Source organism: Opisthocomus hoazin, chromosome 1 (assembly GCF_030867145.1).
Source record: "Opisthocomus hoazin isolate bOpiHoa1 chromosome 1, bOpiHoa1.hap1, whole genome shotgun sequence".
NCBI lineage: Eukaryota > Metazoa > Chordata > Aves > Opisthocomiformes > Opisthocomidae > Opisthocomus > Opisthocomus hoazin.
Window position 1 is genome coordinate 105,599,983 of NC_134414.1, and position 19,041 is coordinate 105,619,023.

The 19,041-nt window shown below is 44.3% G+C and overlaps 1 long non-coding RNA gene across 2 annotated transcripts in view; it reads left to right on the forward strand.

Annotated features, from left to right (window-relative positions):
* Positions 1-18,336, forward strand: part of LOC142364829 (uncharacterized) — a 33,824-nt gene extending 15,488 nt beyond the window's left edge. The window contains exons 2-6 of one of the 2 annotated variants that reach the window (XR_012766353.1): positions 13,777-13,849; positions 14,109-14,273; positions 14,376-14,627; positions 15,593-15,759; positions 17,179-18,336. This is a non-coding gene — a long non-coding RNA (uncharacterized LOC142364829). The remainder of the gene's footprint in view (positions 1-13,776; positions 13,850-14,108; positions 14,274-14,375; positions 14,628-15,592; positions 15,760-17,178) is intronic. The other variant, XR_012766354.1, reaches the window with a different exon arrangement.
* Positions 18,337-19,041: the final 705 nt, after the last annotated feature.

Sequence of the window (19,041 nt, forward strand, 5' to 3'; positions counted from 1 at the left end):
TTAAAGCTTTTGGTTTGCCTAAGTGAAGAGTGATGTCACAACCACAAGAAAAAACGTATTATGACAGAATGCTAGGAGAGCAATTCTTCTGATTGTTGCAGAGGCTTTTATGGGACTATTCCCAGGCTATAATTTGTAGTGGTTACCTGCTACTTCAGAATGTTTGTTTCGATAAGGCCTTCAGGTGCAAGTTCTACACTGTGTTGTTACGTATTTTGGCACACCAATGGCATGATTATGTGTCCAGTATGTTAATCTAACAAAAAGCTGTAAACCTCATTTCCTTACTGGTTGGAATTTGGATGCCAGTAAGCTATTTTCATGATGTTTTATTATGTTTAGTTATATGTAAACATGAAATAAATTAATATAAGTAATAGGCAAACATGATAAAAGGTTTAATGTGTATAAATTTGCATTAGTATAAATGCAAGGAATAGTGTAAATGCAACAGGAATATATGCAAGTACATGTGTACTTATATGCATATGTTTATATATATGTAATTCCAAATGCATTAGGTGTATTTATCTATAAAAAATTTGTAATATAAAAATATTAGACATTATTACACTCAGAAAATGCTTAATTTATCTGTAAGACTTAAAGAAATCCCTACACAGCACTATTATTGACAACAAAGATTGATTTCTGCTTCTGATGTGAAAGTCCATGAGAGGACCAGAGGAGAGATTTTCTGAGTCTCCTTGGATTGCATCTAAACTCTGCTGTCATAGAAGGGAAAGAAACTGTCCTCAGTGTGTGCAGTAGAACATGTAATTGGTCCTCAAATTCTCTACCTCATGAGTGCAGGCTGCTGATGTAAACTCCCTGTGTCCTTGTGTGTAGCACTTAGGCTTCCTCGCTCCCCAGCTTCCACCCTCATCACACTACAAGTACCTTGCAGTAGAATCACGATGCCCTCCTCCCCAAGCCCTCATCGGCACTTTGGCCAAGGGATCTCCTCAGCAGATTCCAGTGTCAGGCAGTCTTCACGGGGCTGTCAGCAGAACTGCCGCCTTGTCCTGCTCCCCATGTGGGATGCACGCTTGCTTGAGCATCCCCAGTCTGCATTCCGCCTTGCAGGGTCTGTGCCGCGTGGCTCTGAGCACTCCTGTGAGTCTGCAAGGAGAAGGACCCACTGCTTGGGGGGCACTTGGTCGTACATGGGCCTACCAAAGTGTTCTTTCACTTTCTTGAGTGAAAGTGGCCCATTGTCTGACACACTTTGGGGAGGTGTGATTTTTGTTCCTCCTGCCCTCAGGTGTGTTTTGGAGCATCACCTAATTTGGTATATTAACCTCCACAAACTCATCATGAGTCTTTGCCATCATTCTTCTCTCCTCCTATCCTTCCTGTTTCCCTCTCCTGTCCCCAAACTCCCTTATTTGCTGTTATAGTCATCCTCAGTGAGGAGCAATGGCTTTTTAATTTTCCACCAGAAATGGAAGTGTGCAATTATTATGCAAAGCAACTTTCTTTTAATCCCCCAAAATTTCCGGTGTACTCTGTAATCAGTCATTTTCTACTGTATGTTTTACTGTGTGAAATTGTAAGCCTAGACCATTAGAAAACCATAATAAATAATTCAGTGATTTCCTTCCAGCTTCGTATTCTCTTTTGCTGAATATGTTTGGAGGTGTAAATATCTCTCTGGAGGGGGATAATTTTAAGTTTAGTTTTCTAATTTGATTAAGGAAGCGACGCCTGCCTGTTTCATCTGCAGGCAGGAATTTGAATGCACCGGGGAGATGTTTAGTTATTTGTGTAGGTGTGTTTAATATGTTCTGCCTAATTGTATTTCCTTTTCACTAAATAAGAAAAGTTGCAATGCAATGGGATTAATCTTCCCATTTCCCCTCAGCTCCTTTTTCCTGGTTTTAATTGTCTTGTTCCTCCCAGCCACAGCAGCATGCCCTTGTAATGGATTTTGGTGGGTCAAGGCACATCCCAGCATAGATGGCTGTGGCTAGAGCAGGGCTCCATGGCTTCATCCAGGTGGTACCTGGTGGGTAGCCCGGCCTGGAGCGAAACTACACAGCCAGATTCAACCCTGGGCTGAAAAGGAGTTACTCTGTTAAACACAATGCAATGCATGGGACACGCTTGAAGACAGCCTGATCTGTCTTGCTCTGGTTTCACTGCCTCTGAGAAGGAAAATTTCACTGCCTCTGGGAAGGAAAGAAGAGACACTTGCATCAAAGTGCAGAGTCTTTATCTCCATCTCATGAGTAAAACAGGGACCATCTTACATGAACAAGTCTTAAAAGAAAGCAGCTTTCTTCTGTTTCCATAAGGAGTAGTGGCTAGCAATTCACTGTAATGAAAGAACAGATTGCACTTGCCAGCTTTTTGGAAATACTTCAACATATTTCGAAGAGGTGAATGTGGTAATACATTAGAACAAAAATGGTCATATGATATGTTAAAAAAAAGAGAGAAAACATGGTGCATAGCCCCACAGAAGTACAGGTAGGCTTAAAATTGTGATTTTTTTGTATTTAAGCTAAGGGTTCTTCAGTTTGTTTTCAGAGTCTGTTGTCTGATTGATTTGCCTTATCTTTTCAAGCTATTCTTTGAAACCATGAGAGCTCTAAACCTCAGGTCTTCAAAATGAAATACGAAAATGAAAATCCTCACGCTGTCTCTTGGTTTCTGTAGCTGGAGTTTGAAGGAGAGTGTAGGAGCGAGCAAATATTGGCATAGCTGCAACGAGATTGCAAATGTTGGCAGTGCTCTTCTGTGCACGGCAGGAGGGAGTGTTAGTGTGGGTGGGCGTCTTCCGCAAACTAAGCCTTGTTCGTCTTCTCTTTGCTTCTGCAGAAATTGAAAGGCCAGGTGTGCCTAGCCCTAGTTTCTGATTTTGCAACTCATATTTGTCTGTGTGGCCCTCTTGGAAAATCTGTTGCCACCAAAATATGCAAGGTTTATTGGGCCATATGTTTTTTCAAATCTTCATTCTCTCTGCTGCTCCAGATTTCACAACCCCAAGTACTTCTGAGTTTTGAAGCATAAAGGCGAAAAACAAAGTTGGTAGTGATGTTACTAATACCTGGGTACACAGACTACTCATACAGACAAAACAATTTTGACAAATTCCTTTGGATTCTTTAGCCTTTTGACACGTAATGCTATTAATGCACACCCAGGCCTGCTTTGTGATGGTTTCTCACCAAACCGTCCTGAGCTTTTCTGAGACAAAGTGGTTCAGTAATTCCCAGCAGGTAAAGTGGTGAGGGCATCATGGACAGCATTCAATTTGCGTCCCATCTACTTTGCCTCTCCTGCTCGTGGTGGAGACTATGTATGGCTGCCCTAAGGATGAATGATCTCATTTTACTTACATTGCTGTGCCCAGTTTAGCAGCCTCCATCCACACTGCAGCTTGATGCTCTTGATGATCAAAGAAGTGAAAGACTATCTCCTTCTTCCTCCATTTTCTGTCTCAGTGCCTGTAATGCTAACAAGCTAGTCACTACTGAAGCTGGTTAAACTGCTTTTTGAAGAATAACTAGATGCCTCAGTATTACTCAAAATGTAAACAAGAGCATTTTGGAAAATGCCCCAATATTACTGCAGGTAGAATATATTTTTTTTCTTACTCATCACTAGGTCATCGAAAGGCCTGAGGGCTCAGAGTGGGTTGTGAACCCTGGTCTCACGTTTGTTCCATCCCCAAGTGCTGCACTGTTGTTTGCTCGCATGTCTCAACACTGACAGCTCGTGCCTTCTTGGATTCACCGGGACATAACGTTAACAGGAGAGTGTGGCGTTCCTCACACAGGATGACCCAGACTAATGTGCTTTTTTGGAAAGTGTGCATGACTCCCCGCAGGCTGTAGTGGGTTGTTTCCAGCCCTTTCCTTTCCTTGGCAGGTATGGTCAAAAGCTAATTATCTGGGCACCTCTCAGTGCTCTAAGCACTATTTGAAAAGAAATCCTTCTGAGTGCCTTTGGTGAGGAACCTGGGCTTGTTTGAGGTGTGCTCTTGGCAGGTGGTACACTCCAGGGGATTGAAGCTCAGTGTCTAGAGACCAGTGGAGTTCAAGTGGAAGCTGAAAGCACCAAAGCGGGGCAGTGCTTAGAGCAGGGGGCACCCAGAAAGTTTGGACCAATTTGAGGGACAGGCATCCTGTCTTGGGGAGGAGGAAGAGGTGTGGAGGAAGGTATTATTGGGCTGTAAGGTGTAGGTGGGATTCAATTCTTTTTGAAGCAGGCCCGGAATCGTGGAAAGGTTCACTCTACAGCTTTTGTCAGGCTCTTGAAAACACCCTGTTTTCTCAGGAAAAGAACTTCCTTGAAGGCCTTGCCCACTATCTTCCCTTTCATGAACCTTGCTATTCCTTGGTTCTGCACAGGACCAAACCAGACATGCAGAAGCACCATGAAAAAATGCAACTGGAGAATTCTTGGCATGACTTGGCATGTGGGAGCAGTGAGATGGGGAACCTGATAGGCTTCCAGACTTGTTCTGCAGACTCATGAAGTGGAAGCAGTTGGATAAGCATCTGAACTTTTGTATGTTTATCTGAACTGAACTCGAACTCCAAGCTGTTTCAGAGTTTACCTAGCAATGGATAATAATTACTAGAATGCTTGTTAAAATTGGAAAGTAATCTCAATAATGAATTAATTCATGAAAAGACATAAACAAAAACTTTTATTTAAATTGTGCTGGCCCAGGAGTTTGGAGCAAACATTCCTCTCAGCAGACAGTCCAGAAAAGCCTCTGAAGGAAAAAAAAATTACTAATTCTCCTCTGATTTAAAAACTGTTGGGGAACTATGTAGCTGAAAAAAAGAAGGGTATTTGATAAATAGAGAGACAGCAGATCTGATTCCAGTTCTTGTGTACCTTTGTCTGTCAGCAGCAATACTATGAAGTTACCTGCCATAGTGATGTGAACCCAGCGTAAGACCACATTGTGCCTGACACTTCTAAAGGTGGGGTTTTATTATGAAAGGAAGGGCAGTCAACAGAGGCTCATTAGTGTGGAAAATGTGTTTAGGATCCTGCCTAGGAACAACAGGATCAGCTTTCTCAATAAAATGTGTTATTTAATTAAATAAATAAAGCCTTTTTCATTACGTAGGCTTAGTTGTCATTTACTACCTCTTTAGTGATGTTAAATTTTAACTCAGTAACAGCATGGTGAGCAGAGAGAACAGTTTCCACCCACACGGATAAATATTGATCTCAGTGATAAAGAAGAACAAACATTCTGATGGAGTGTTAGTAAAGAAATTGAACCCGATAGGGGAGGGTTATTTTTACTGTGCAGTAAAAGAAAGTTAGTCTTTCAACTAAGAACAGGGAAGGGCAAGGGAATGGCTTATCAAAGTGTTGTTTACAGGATAATAAATTCTCTGACTTCAGACTGTAACATTTGCCCATTAATTGTGCACAAAAACAGAGAGATGAACTGGGGTGAAGTTCTGGTCACAGTCAAAGAAGCGGCAGCTTTGCTGCTGACTTCAGTAGGGCCAGGTATTTATAGGTGGAGCGCTGTGCGGAGGCTCTGATGCCCTGTGGAGGTCTTGTGTGAGCAAATTTCTTCCTTAAGTCGTTCCTTAGCCAATGCCTGCTTGAATCGAAGCGTGCACTGCTATACTCTGCTGAACCTGGCTCCGAGACTGATGATTAGTCTGACATTTTAGAAAAGTTTGAATTGCTAAGGTACAACAGGCTTTTTTGTTTTAACTGAGCTTGACTGCTTGGATGCCTATTCCCTCACCTAGAAGGGGCAGCTTTCTGCAAGGCCTCCTTCACTTCAGTGAGCTCAACGTGAGAGAGCGTGGTTGAGGCTGAGCAGCGATGCTAGGAGCAGGGAGGGGGACATGACCTACGTGATGGAGTCATGTCCCCTTGTCACATGGCATGACCAGGCAGCACTGACCTCTGAAAGGTGAAGGCAAATGAAAGCCTTGAAGTCTTTAGAGCCGCACAAATTTCTTCTAGGTGGGTCTGTGGATCGGACTGCAGGGCCAGAACCAGCAAGTGTGATTTGCACTCTCGAAGAGTTAAAGCACGAACTATGCCTTCAAATACTGAGGCACGTGGGTGCTTGGAAGGTGGAGAGTGAGGGGGATAGGGGGTAGGAAGGGATTAAGCTGGTGTAGGTGTCCTTAATGTCTGTGTCAGAGCCAGTCATCTAGGCTCCACCTGCCCTGCAGTCAGTGGGGAGGTTCAGACACCTGTAGGGCGTGACTCATCTCCTCCTGCTGCACGTATGGATCAGGTCAGAGGCACTGCCTCCTGCTAGCTGCTCTCCACTGGCCATGAAAGGAGCCCTGTGCGCCGTGCTATCTGTGCAGGTGTCTCACCTGTTGGCATGTAAAGGCAGGTCACATGGAAGCCTTGCCTTTGTTTTGGAAGCTAGCCATTCAGGAAATGTGTATCACACTTGTAGGACCAAACAAACAAAGCTCCGATGTGCTATTTCAAAAGCGTAAATTCTCTGCTCTTATGATGTCTTACTATGCAATCTTCTAGATAAACCATATCCATCACTTCTCCTAATCACTTTTTCTCATGAAATCTGCCTTTCTACACATGGTTTCTACTGCTCAATACAGCGTGTGTGACAGCAACATGCCACTACACACGATGTTGTGATGCAGAAATCTTTCCTTTCGTGCAGGTCCCCTAAGAGGTAGTTACATGGTCCCATTCCCATAGCATCTTAGCACCTTATATGCCTTAATACATTTTCCTTTAATGTACAGGTGTTTATTCTTTCTCCTTTACCTCTTGTCTTGCCATTCCTCTTGGCTTAGGAGGGACCTAGGGAGACTTATGGAAGAGTTCCCTTGGCTTTGAGGTATTCCCAGGAGCTCTGTTCAACTGTCTTCCTCTCCCTTCATGTGAGCAGTCATGAGTCTGTGGGGGAGGCAAGCAAACTCCAGCTAGCTCTGACCTTTGCCTGTTAACTTGTGCCTCCTCTATGTGATGCAGAGACATTTTCAACTCAGTCACTCTCAGCTACCGAGAGCTTTCTGACAGTCAGTAAATCACACCACAGCCTCTAATCTTGCTTGGAGCTTCTGCTGGCTACTGTTGGATACTTACTGCAAATATTCAATATTACTGTTACATTAAATGAGGTTTTAATCACTGCCATAGGTAATAGCAGGGCAAGGGTCGGGGGACTTCTGTGCCTTAGAAATGGATTTGTGTGGGGATAATAATACTCGTGCATTCTATAAGAATATTTCCTTCCTTGAGGTAATGAACTGAAGAGGGAAATGGTGTTTTGGAATCAGCGGGTCTCTGTACAGCAAACAAGCTAAGCGGGATTTGGCTTTGATGGGATTACTTGGAAGAATTTATCTGTGATGGAAGGTGTGGCTTCTGCCTCAGGAAGTTTTGAAATGAAGATTTTTTTTCATAGCTGTTCGAAAGTCAGGCAGAAAAGTACAGAATAAAGTAATCACTTCTCGTTCCAGTTATGACTCTACCTAGCCGAGTCTCATTCTTTCTTAATCTTTCAGGTTTTTAGCCCTAGACGTAGGCTCCCTTTGAAGAGCAGTAAGAATAGTCATCATTCTATTCACCTTTTCAAAAGGAAACATCTCTGGATTTTCCTCTGTCTCCCTTCCTCTGGCTTGATTGCTGCTGTGTCCAGCAAGTCTTTTTCCCTGGCTTTCCTGGGATGTCCTCTGTTGCCGATGTGACATGCTGACTTGCTGTCACAGCTCCAAGACCACAGCGAGATCAGTGCGCATCCTTAGTGCCCTCTGCCACGGCGGGGCACAGTTTGCCTCTTCCAGAGAGACATCATGGACATCAGGCTGCTTTGGAAATGTCTCGCCTACATCCCTGTTGTCAGCAGGAGCATCGGAGTGAAGATACAAGTAGGAACAAGATTATAAAATCTAGGCTTGTTTATCAGCCCTCCTTTTGGATTAGTGACCTATATCTGGAACAAAAGGAGAGTGTCCCATGACGATTAAAAAGCCTTTTGGCCTTGGGAGATGTGGTGGCCTGTGAGGGCTGCAGTGGAGTTGGGAGTGTTCAGCCCCAGGCAGCCTCCATGCTGCGAGGGGTTCAGCTTGGTTCAGTACTACACATGTTGCCTAGATTTGAAAGTTGGAGACCCTCGAGCAGCTGCCAGACTCAGCTGCCAGGGTATCAAGCGCATCCTTTCACGCTGGGGTTGCATCCTCTACTTCTGCCTGCTGGTTCCTGAATCTTCATTTGGCACGAGGCTGCCCATCTAGCAAGAAGTTTGTCTGCTGTCTTCCCCACTTTCTAGGACCACATACAGCTTTCCCACACACAAACTTTTTAATTAGAAGTCTGTCGTTTTTTCCCAGGCGTCATGAAGAAACGTTTTTGTCTTGGCCTCCTTTACAGTTTCAGCATTCAGCCAGAAAGCAGCTCTTCGGAGCAGTCTCTGCTCCCTCATTGCAGCCATGCACTTGTTCCCCTTCGGCTTCATAGCAGGCTTTGTCTTTCCATTTTTGCTTCTAATTTATTGACACTGAGAGCCTGCCTGGGTTTTGCAGGCTTTCCTGTAATGAGGCAGCTGGCTCGCAAAAGGCTGTGTCACAGCCTGGCTTCTTCTTGTCAGCGGCTTTTATCTTCCCTCTGCAAGTCACTTCTATACCACTACTTTTGATTTTTGCTTCAGTTATTCTAGTTGGTTTTAGCTGAGGTTGCTTTCTCTGTTAGTAGAAAGATGATTTAGTTCTGCTGAAGCCTGGCAATGATAGTACATAATAGCAATATGTATTTTTAATCTAGATTCATTTTCTGTGTTTTACAGCACCAGGGAGAGTCTGTTTTTGTGTCTGAGGTGCCACAAAAAAATGTGTATGATTTCCTGAGTGTTGATGATTGCTGTGAATTATCCCAGTTTTGTTTTAGAGCTGTTGCTTAGAGAGTTTTTAGTATATATGTTCAAAGCTAGCCAAAAACCAATCTTCTTTCCCAATTCACAAAAAAAAAATAAAATCTAAAGTTAGGTTTGCATCTAGAGTGGGCAGAATCAACTCTTCTCCCTCTTTAAAATCTCTGATGGATTTGTGAAATAGATGCCATGTGCAGTTGCATGGCTGCTGCAGTTTGACAGGGATGACACTTTGTCAAAGCTGCCTGGCATTGCCAGAGCTTCAGGGAGCCGTCAACCACCAAAAAGCCCCATAATTTGGAGGGTTCCTGGCCCCAAAGGGTACAGGCCAGGAATCGTGATGCTGCTGAAAACACTTTGAACCAGAGGCTGAGCAAACACAGCATTTCAGGCTTAGCAAACCAGCATTTTTCTGAGAGTCTCTCTACATTGTAGTTCTTGTCTGAAGAACCATGAGGGTAAATTTGGTCCTACTTAGTGATATAATTTAGTGCTAAGACTGCACTCCAGACAGATGTGGTGAAATTAAGCCTGAAGAAATCCGTGTCTTGAGCTTCTCACATCGTGAGCTTCTGAAACATCCAGATCGCCTGACGCTGGGGCGGTTTGCTGCCAGGTGCCTTCTCCTGCGGTGCTCTGTAATGAAGTGCAAGGGATTTGGGGGCTGTCTCTGGGCATTCCCTGAGGCTTTACAGACACTCTGTTTTACAAGTGAGTCCATGGAGCTTGTGCATTACAACAGATAGATGGCTAGGAGATAGCTAGGAGATAGCTAGGAGATAGAGATCTAGGAGATTGATTCTCCCATGCTCGCTTCAGCTCCATCAGGGTTGCTGTGCTGTCCCCCCGAGCTCTCCCAGCACCTCTCCAGTGCTCGCTGCTCCCTGCCCAGCAGCAGGCATGTTGGCGAAGGACCAGTTTATACAAGCTTGCTGCTTGTCAGCATGACATATCGTCAAGCAGATAACCAGACAGTGTTTTCTGCACCTACTCTTATCTGATCTCTGCATAGGAATGGAGCTTGGCCTGACAAGAGCTGAAGCTCTTTTAAGCATTTTAAGTGGAAGCTCTGCTGAGTTTGTTATTCTACGTTTTATCACAGTATCTGGATTATGCTGATCTACAAATTGTGGTAAAAGGAGGAAGGTAATGACCAAATCCAGGAAAAGAAATTACTTTTTTGTGTTACCCAAAATTAGCAGGTGAAGAGAGTCTAAAAGAGTGATTTGGTGGTCTTCCCGGCAGTGCTCCCTTATGAAGCAGCCTCTCACTGTGAACCTGGTGATCTCACCTGGGGCCGGATCCTATTCCTGCTGGCAGCAGTGGCGGTCCTGCTCCTGACCGGCAGTCAGCCCTCAGGAGAGCATGCACACAGGAGCAGGCAAGACTCGCAGAGCAAACCATGGATTTATTTTCCTATTGAGTGATCCTCATTGCAGTACTAGCAGATGGGCCAGAGCCCTGTGTGATTCTTCCTTATGGGCTTCCTTTTTCATTTGATCACCTCTGGGGAAGATAAAAGATCCAGCAGAGAAGCTAAGGAGCAGGAGAAGTTAGTCTGACACGAAGAAGGCTGCTTAAAGTGTATGTTAAATGAAAGCACTTCTGTGTGCTGCCTTTCTGCACAAAGACCTTTGTAGAGGTTGGCTGGTAGGACATGTTTGAGGTCGAGTCTGGAGCTGGATGTTAGTTCGTCACAACTTTGCCTGCAGTGTGGTGACTGAGGATCTCCTGTGAGAATGCTGATGAGTTTCTGTTGAATGCTTTGGCCTCAAGAAGTAGAGCGGTACAGTATCAGAGGGAAATGTAAGCGATTTCCCCACTGCTTTGGTAGCCTGATAAAGTCACATTGAACTTATTTTCCATAAGATGAGCAAGGATAAGCTACTGAACAAGAGGAACCAAGTGGGAATGACTAACAGGTTGCAGTGTGCAGAAGTGAGCTCATGTCCCTGTGAGGATATCTTTTTTTGTGTGGGTTTTTTCACTGGGAAACCAGAGGTAAAAATATTTTTTTTCTCAGCAAAGCAAGAAGCAAATCATAGTGACATTTCCTCATTTTGTGTTTCCTCAAGGAAATGCTTAGTCAATCGGATTATTCACTGAGACATGTCCTTAGCTTTCTTTGCATTCCAGGAAGAAAAATGAATAAATAAATAAATAAAATGTGTGTGTACACACACACACACACACACATATATATATACAGTTTAAGTTTGTGGACTGGTGCCCATTTTTCCCTCATCTTGATTCAGAACGTTTTCATTTCAGTGAGGGAGCTGATCACAGTAACAACTACCTCTTGTAAATCTAAGGCAAGATAACTCCCCATGTTTTCATTAGTCCAGGACTAAAAAAACAGTGTATATTTGGTAGAAGGTTATGTCCTTTGGAAGTGATTTAAGGTCTACAAAGAACATTTGCTTTAATTTCAGAATGACTTTGTCCAACAAGTTTAATGATACGACTGTGATGCTTCGGGTGCTCTGGTCATTTTCTGTGTGTAGAACTCTGTTTCATGTGCTGTTACCTCTTGCTTGACACAGTCAGATCAGGCAAGGTAGGACAGAGTGGATTGCTGATCTAAAGAACAGAAGGTCCCTCCTAAAGCAGGTTTTATTCCAGTGGGTACGCACAGTAATGCTATAATTTTTAAGGAATCTCTTTTCTGAGACGACACTGATCATTTTCCATGGTAGGTGGGAAGGGTCATTTGCTATGCTATTCACAGAAGATGTGAGTCCCAGAAGGTCTGGAGCAATACACCTGGCTGGAGGAAGTCCAGGAAGGAGAGAAACAACATTTTTCGCATTCGTCGGTATTTGGCAAGTTGTTGACTTCCCCGTGTTGTTTGTCTATCTACCATAAATGTATAGGCTGAAAAAAATCTTCCTTCAGGAGAACTGGAATAGGAAGCCAGATAATCAGCCTTTTCCTATGTGTGCTGTGTATCTATAAAATACGGTTGCTCCTTTGGAGTGTGGCTGTTTGCCTTACATAATTCGGTTATACAGTTTTTCTCATTTAAAATGCAGTGAATAATAGTGAGTTTGCTATAAACAGAGTATCTTTACATAATCAAGACAAATCCTTGATGTTAGCCACATCTCTCAGCAGCTCAAATGTCATGTGGTGAAACCTTCTGTGTAACCTCAAACATGCTGTTGCTGCTCCCAAACTTGAGAAGTTTTTGGCAACACAATTTTGGCTTTTCAATGTGAAAAAGATCAGGGAAATTTTTAATGTATGTTTTTCATGGTTAAAGAAAAAAAGGAAAAGCCTTCATTTATTTTTAATCTGGACTATTTTGCAAATTAGAATTATTTTTTTTTTATCACAACTTTGGATTTTACTACTTTCCTCCCCCTTCCCATTCTGAGGAGCTACTGCTAAAAACAATGTTTTGCTTGAGAATTACAAATTTTTTCAAAGTATCTGAAGAAGGAGAAGCCAGTTGCAGCTGCTGTTAATGGATAAGGACTTGGTGCTCCAACACTTTTGCGCACAAGTAACTTGATGTATCTAAGTAGCCACAGCAAATGCTCTGGTAAAGTTATTCATCTGAACAAGTGTTTGCAGGATCAATACCTAAGTCATCGTTCTGGTTCTGAGTTCTCTCATGTTTCCTCATCTGTCAACCAGTGATGTTGCAGGCTGCATTTGGTGAACGCTTTGAAATCAATTAATTTAAAGCAGTATTTATGAATGCGTCATTTATCGATGTCAGAGAAGAGAAGGAATACTGACCAACAAAATGGGTGTTTTCCGCTTTACACAAGAAAGGATAATAAAGTAGAACAGTTGAGAGATTAACCTGGAAAAGCAATAAATACTTCTTAAAAAGGAATAACCCCACAAAAATGGTGCATAAAAGAAGGCAAAGAAGCCTCTGAAGAAACAGTGGCAAACTCAATTAAAGAAGAAGAATGTTAACTAACTTTGTTGTTAGCAGGGGAACTTTTTCAGTATGATGTCTGGAGGGCTGCATGCTGCTTTTCTTTCCCTCCAATAGGCAGAGCATCCACTTTCAGACACATTTTCTGGTTGATTTTGCTTCTACTCTTCCTCCTGTAAACCAGGAACACTTCTGCTGATGCACATGGATTCACACTTCTGTGAAAAAGTCAGGCCCTGTATATTTTGATGTGACCCTTAAGGGGAAATCCTGACCACACAGAAGTCAATGGCAAAAGTCCCAATGCCACCGCTACCAGAGGAGCCAGCCAGGCTTTCCTCCCCGATTTTGTCTTCCTTACGTTTCTGCTTTATATGCCGTAGCAAACGTATCTGTACATTTCACTATTTGCTGCTGCTGCTGTGTCAAATGCCGGATTGCTGTCCCATACACCCTGCTGCTTAATCTGCTCAAGAAACATTTTCGGGTCAGTGCCCGGTCTTTTCTGTGTTTAATATATTTTGATATCCATGTGCTGAGGTTAGTGATGCAGTGAGAGAGGTCATCTGGCAGCCCACTGGGATTCCTCCCTGCTATTTGAGAATGGTTTGAAAAACTTGGACTGGAAGGGGAATGGGGAAAGAAAGGTTTTTGTTTTTCTTTTGAAAGCATTTTTCAAAATGTCATGAGACACTCTATTTCTTTTCAGCTTGCCATTCATTAAGCTAATGGTTTGGGCTCAGTAACACAGGCAATTCGTGTATGTTTAGTCATCTGTGAAGGTCTCTCATAAATTAAAAGATGCAGTGCTGTAAAGTGATACTGCAGTTGTTTTGTGTTTTTTTGGTTGGTTTTTTTTCCTCTATCTATAAGGCCCTTGTGATAGCAAGTGCTTATAGTGCCACCAGCTGGTTGAGACAGCTACTGTCTTCGCATTCGGATTTTATCTTTAAATAAGGGTTTTGCTATTACTGCAGGAAAATGAGTCGGTCTTGTGAGATTGCCAACACCCCGTTCACTTGTTTTTCAGTTGTTGAGAAGAGTAATTTGAAGACAGCGGCTAAAATGACTGGCTCTCGAGGGACGTATATCATCTATACAAGGTATGAATAACTCAATTTATCCACTTTGTAAACTGTGAATATTAATCTGTGTTAATATTTTAAAGCTATCATTTAAGCTAGAGTTCTCAGTTTTAAAATTTTGCCTGTTTTTACTATTACTTAAAATAAAATTATTCTGTATGTATTTAGTCATTCCAAAAAGCTTCTGTTTATCTCTCTGATTCACTGATTCATTCAAGCTGGGCAGTGAAATTACTTACCACGGCTAATTTTTCCTTTTTGATTTTTGCTTTTCCAGTCTGATCTTGCAGTTGTAAATGCCATGTTAGCAACAATTATGGGATCCAGCATGCAAAACAGGTATATAGTGTTTGTGATACCCTCTCCCCTTCAGTCAAATGGACCTTGCCAAGCATGGAAGCCCTGCAACAAATGCCTGTGGGGCAGGTAGCCCCCGCCACAAGTAAGTCTCCCAGCAAGTTGGGCTGTTTCGTAATTCCTCTTATTTATTCTGCATGTTTGCCATCCCATGAGTACTATAAGTATGTCTGTGCTTCATCCCCAGCAATTGATGGGTCTGTATTTGCTGCACTGCCCGGTATTTCAACCCGCCTGCTGCCAGTGTGGTCCTTCCAGTGTGGTGGCCTCAGGTTTCAGTCTCAGCGCTGGATCTGGGGACTTCTTCACTGCCTCTTCCCTGTTTGACAACTGGTTTTACCTCCATCTGCGTTAGATGCCAGAAGTTGCACAGAACCCTTCCAGCAGCTGGGAGTGGTTGCTCCGCAGGGGAATCTGATGAGGTTCAACAAGGGCAAGTGTAAGGTCCAGCACCTGGGAAGGAATAACCCAATGCACCAGTACAGGCTCAAGGCTGAGCTGCTGGAGAGCAGCTCTGTGGAGAGGGACCTGGGTGTCCTGGTGGACGACAACTTAACCATGAGCCAGCAGTGTGCCCTGGCTGCCAAGAAGGCAAATGGCATCCTGGGGTGCATGCAGAAGAGTGTGGCCAGCAGGCCAAGGGAGGTTCTCCTCCCTCTCTACTCTGCCCTAGTGAGGCCACATCTGAAGTACTGTGTGCAGTTCTGTGCTCCTCAGTTTGAGAAAGACAAGGCACTACTGGAGAGAGTCCAGCGGAGGGCCATGAAGATGATGAGGGGTCTGGAGCATCTCTCCTACAAGGAAAGGCTGAGTGAGCTGGGCTTGTTTAGCCTGAAGAAGAGAAGGGTGAAAGGGGACGTTGTAAATGCCTGTAAATATCTTAAGGGTGGGTGTCAGGAGGATGGGGCCAGACTCTTTTCAGTGGTGTCCAGCAACAGGACAAGCGGCAACAGGCACAGACTGAAGCATAGGAAGTTTCAGCTGAACATGAGGAAGAACTTCTTCCCTCTGAGGGTGACGGAGCACTGGAACAGGCTGCCCAGAGGGGTTGTGGAGTCTCCTCCTCTGGAGATATTCAAAACCCGTCTGGATGAGGTTATGTGCAGCCTGGTCTAGGTGAACCTTGTTTGGCAAGGGCGGTAGACTAGATGACCCACAGAGGTCCCTTCCAACCCCAAACATTCTGTGATTCTGTGAATCATGTGGGTACAAAAGTGACATAAGCCCACCTTTGCCCTCGTGGCCAAGTGACAAATCGCTGCCTTCTACTTTCTTGGGCTCTGCCTTTACCATCACAGAGCCTTGAGGAGGAGGTAAAGTCAGGAGCAGATCTATGTTTGCTCAAGAGGCGGACCCCATACAGCCTGTTTCTTTGACCACCTTTCCTGTGTGGATGGCTTGTAGGGTCCTGCTGGAGAACTTGGGCCATTGCATGGGACAGGATGGCTGCACTGTGCTGCCTCTCCCAAAGATGGGAAGACCATTTACATGCTTCTTGCTGCTGCTTGAATCTTCTGTCCTTTGCGTAAGGCACACGTGACGGTCACTGGAGGACACAGTGGTAAACACGGGTACGTAACCTCGGTTGTTCTTTTATGTGTTTCTTCTCAACAGCAATGTTGTGCAGGTGCCACAAGTTATTACGAATTTTACAGGACACTTGAGTGAAACATTTTCAGAGGGGGAGATGTGGGTAATCTCCGGGCCCCGAGGAGTTGTTTCATTTTTAATTGTGCATTTTAGGGTCTGTGGGGCTCTGATATTTCAAGTTCTGTGCAAACAGCCAGCACACTGCTATCATTGTATTCCCCTGCTCAGGGCTTGTGCCTGAATTACCTCATGATAGGCCTTTTAAGTCTTTTGGCCTACTTCTTGGCCTCGTATTTCAACACAGCACGTGAAAGAGATGAAGAATGAGCTAAAACTCCCTTACAACTGTTGCAGAGTTATGGACTAGTTTATTTTTTATCCCATGTGTTTTTTAGCAACCTCTGGCTTTGCTGAAGCAAAGCATGGTAGGTGAAGACAGCACGGGGGCAGGGCATTTCCCCTCTGGTGTCAGTGGTTTGACATATTTACCTTCACCTAAAAAGGTGGAGTTTTTCTTCTGTTTGCTGCAAACCGAGTGAAGGTCTCTTCCCCTGCGTCCCACTCCCCTCTGCAGACGCCCATTTGTAAAGCATGGCCCGCACATTTCCTTGAAAAGAAAACGCATGGTGGCATTTCCCTAGCTGCACAAAAGGCTTTGTGTTGCTAAACACGAGTCGGTTATTCATGACAGCAATATTTTTGGAAGGCCTGCCCAGGCCCCTGGCAGAGCTGGCGGTGCCCTCGCGGCCATCCCTGTCGAGGGCTGGGGCTGGAGAGGGGCACCACGCACTGCACTCAAGACCTGTCAGAGCTGGTGCTGCTGGGGGCTACAGCTGTGCTCTCACCGCCTTTTCAGCTTTTGAGGAGGTTTTGGAGTGCCTGGGACAACCTGGCCGTGATTCCTTGGGAAATAAAAGGGAAACGGAGCTCTGTGAAAGACCAAGACCTCTCCTGCTCTAGATGCAGCCCTGTCCCAGGCAGTGTTCAAGAACGGTGCCAGTCTCACTGGAGCAGAGTGGCCGTGCCATCGGAGGCCCCAGCAGAAGGTGGGCAGCTGCCCGGGCTTCCCACTGCTGTGGGGAGCAGCCACACGGTGCAAACCTTGGCAGCAAACTCTGTCGTCACTTCACATTTGGGCAAACTCATGTGTTCACCTGTGGGTGACCCAGCTCAGAGCTTCCTGCTGCCGTTCTGTGACTACGTGCATCCGCTGGCACGACTGCTCCTTGCCAGAGAAAGCTTTGCCCCTCCGAAATACGAACATTAAATCTTGGTCTGGAGTGGAGAAAGGTAACACCAATGGAAATAGTGATAGACATCAGAAAATGGGGCACGAGGGGGAGGGAAAAGAAATGGCTGAATTTGTCTGGCGACCATTTAATCAAAATGTGTTCCTATAGCATGCTGCCAGGCTGTTTAAGGCACGCGCTGTGTGGACACCATGGGGCAGAAAAGAAGGAGGCAAAGGCAGAGGATGGAGCTGGGAGTGCTCAGGAAGCCCAAGCCCTGCAGGGCTGAAGGACGGTGGAATCAGCTGATAAATGCTGCAGAGCACGCGAGGGAATTAGCGGATGAACAGATGAGATCTGAGAGAATGAGACCTCACTGCACAGCTAAGGTCTGGAGGGGCTGGGATCCTCTCAGAGCCTGTGAGGAAGAGCCAATTTAACATGGGGAAAAGGAATATTACTGGAAGAAGTGCTCACAGCAGAAAACGCTTTTACTGGGTGGTCAGTACTAACTCTGCAGCCTGTTCTCCGTAGTGCAAGTCAGCCCAAATATATAAGAGAAGGTGGCTGTACTGAGCTGGAAAACTCTTCCATGCTGCCATCTGGAACTGGTTGAAAGCAACGTACATAAAGATGAGGAAAGGATGAGAGACTTTACTTCTGTTGGGTAATTAAAGGGGGAAAAAAGCCTCACCACCAGAAAAAGGAATGAGATAAATCATGTCACAAAGAAAATTGTTGCTGTGTTTCTAAAAGTCTTCCCCTTTCATAAGGAAGAAGCTAATAAGGCTAGGATCAAGTATGATTAAAGCTGAACTCCACAAAGAAAATAAAAATACAAAAACTATAGCAATCATAGAGGAAGAGTGGAAGAAGAGATAAAGGAGAACACAGGAACAAGACATGAGTAATTTGTAACTGAGTATCATATTCAAAAAAGATTCAGAGAACCTGTATCCGCTCAAAGGAGCATTGGCATATCATTAAAACCTTTAATATTGTCTTGACAACTCTTCTGTTTCTTGTATGTAGCTGCCTGATAAGGCAATATTCTTAACTTTAGCATTGCTGCCTTTTTTTGTTCCTTAAGAAAACTGCAGTTGATCTTGCACTAAGAAAAGAAGAAGGAGGGGAAAAAAAATCCTGAATCCCTCGAGGTGCTTATTTTTTAAAGATTGGAGCCAGGAAACCTAATAAAGCATTAGAGGAACCTACAGCTTCTCTCCCTGTCCCTCCTTCTCTTCCCCGCTTTGCTGCTGGAAAACATTTCTTCAGATTTGTTCTTTGCCTTTGCTGCAAAACCTGACTAGATGCCTGTGGGTCCATAAGTTATCTGCCCAGGGACAGAGCTGAGCTAGATTGTGAAACCCTTGCTCGTGAATGCAGGTCTGGTAGTCTGCTGACTCCAGTGGGGCTGCTGCCGTTAGATGCTGGTTTTCAGCATGAGTAATGGTGTCACGATCTGGCCCATAAATTCTGGGTAATTTGTAAAGTGCCTGTCACAATGTTATCTAAATAGCAATGGCACACTAGAAACTGTTCTGGGCTGTTGCAGAGAGGAGCCTGCTCAATTTGCCTCTCCAGTGCAGCTCTGTGCTTATGTATTGTGGTATGCTCCTTTCCAACCGTATATTAAGATTGTCTGAACCATGTTCGTGTTACGGTAAACCATGATTCCTGGAGGCATTTTGATACTTAATCTTGGCAATAGACATAAGTGAATAGAATAATAGATGTTGGAGAAGGTGCTACAGCAGGCAGCAATTACCTCCCGTGTTCTTCTGCAGTTTCCAAATGAATTAATTTTGCCTTTCGTTGTACCTTTCCTTTTTTGTGCTCTTTTTGAGAGTTTTGAGTGACTGATTTTCAGTAGCACAATTCCACGGAAATCAGATTTCTGAGCTGCATACATTGTTGTTGTTCCTAGTTGTGCCCACAGTGTCTGTGGTTGTGCAAACTCAGTAGAAACTGCTTCATTCATCACTTCCCAGTTTTCCATTCAAATGAGAGCATTCGTGCCAGAAATATTCTTGT